We start from the raw sequence: 1,774 nt of genomic DNA on the forward strand, positions 1-1,774 counted from the left end.
TTTTCCTTTTAATGTTTTTGCCAAACAGAACTTGGCAGAGTTTATAGGCTTCTACAAAATTATTTAATAAGATAGTGACATAATAAACAGATACAACAGAAAAACAAAACAAATCTGTATGCAATTGTTTTAACCCTTGTGCATGCGAGGTCTGAGGCAAACTTGGAGGACAGTGGCAAATGATACAAGTTTTACGGGTGTGGGGTCGGTTGGACCCTGTTTGTAAACACAAGGGTTAAACAAAAACACACAGATTTCTATTTAAGAGCAAAACAAAATCTTTTTTGGGGAAAAGTATCAATTTTCCCACACTAGTACCAATCCAATACTGACACTGACTTGGTGTTGACACTAGTGTTTTCAAATGTTTGGGCTGCTGTGTTCATCAGGCTCTGGTCCCTTGTGGGGACCAGAGCCTGGTCCCCACAAGGGTTTTTGGGTCAGGGGTCAAAGTTAGGGTAAGGGTTAGGGTAAGGGTTAGGGTTAGGTATGTGATGGTTAGGGTTAGGAAAAGGGTAAAGGTAAGGTTTAGGCTGTAGAAATGAATGGAAGTCAATGGAAAGTCCCCACAAAGATAGCAACACTAACATGCGTGTGTCTGTGTGTGTGCGCTGTGTGTATGTGTGTGTGTATATGGGCAGCTGACTTTGGTGGATTCCAATAACGAAACTCTGTAGCCCTACAGACACGCATAAAAACACATTGATACAGTCTATTTATTTTTATTTTTATTTTATTTTACTAATTTAATTGGAATCACATGGAGACCAGCGATTGATTCTGTTTTTCTTTTTTTTTTTAGCTTGACACAGTCAAACTACGATGGAGTGTTAGGGCCAGACTAAGAAAAAATTTAAAGAGAATCAAATTACAAGAATAAAGTCATATTACATGAATTACGTCAGTATTGAGAACAGTCATAATATTCCTAGAATAAAGTCATAGGATTACAAGAATATAGTTGAAAGAGAATAAAGTCAAAATAAAATGAGATAGTCATTATGACTGGGAAACAAATGAATAAAATCATAATATGACTTTATTCTAAATGCTATGACATTATTTTCATTTTATTTCAACTGTATTCTGGTATGTCTTTATTCTTGTAATTTTTTTATGACTTTATTCTTTTGTTTTTTTGACTGTGTACTTGTAATTTATTTTTTATTTTCTCAGCCCTAAAACTGCATCGTAAGAAACTGAAAAAACTGACCATTTGCTGCTTTCTGAACGCAGCACGTCTGATGGTTTACAGATACATTCATGACTGTGGTGTAATTCCTTTTTATCAAGAATTGGTTTCTGTTTAGACTGATGGCAGTTCGCTACAAGAGAGCTAAAAATCGCTGAGAAGGCACATACAGACAAAGCTACACACCATGCAGCTCACGATCGATCTCATTACACTTGAGCTGTAACAACTAAACGATCGTTTTCATGTAGCTTCATATGTAAGTTTATCCACTGGGAGTTATTGAAAGAAGCCGATCTCGTTGGAACTCCAACACAAAGCTCTATTACAGAAACAGTCAACACATCTTAAACCCCTTTTTCTGGTGAGAACATGAAACAACACTGAAATATTTAATTCGAAAAGAAGCGAGAGGGCTTTTGTCAGAGGCAAGCTCTGTACTGCCAACATCAAACTTTTATCTTTCATAGCCAGAGGGCTGACTTTGAAAAGAATATTAATCTCCAAAGGCCATTCTGATGTTTCCCATCACTTAGAGTCAATACTCCACTGGAAAGTTTGCTCCTTGCAGATTTTCACAGA

This window comes from Poecilia latipinna, unplaced genomic scaffold, assembly GCF_001443285.1.
Source record: "Poecilia latipinna isolate Pla-1442-1.1 unplaced genomic scaffold, P_latipinna-1.0 Scaffold2672, whole genome shotgun sequence".
Taxonomy (NCBI): domain Eukaryota; kingdom Metazoa; phylum Chordata; class Actinopteri; order Cyprinodontiformes; family Poeciliidae; genus Poecilia; species Poecilia latipinna.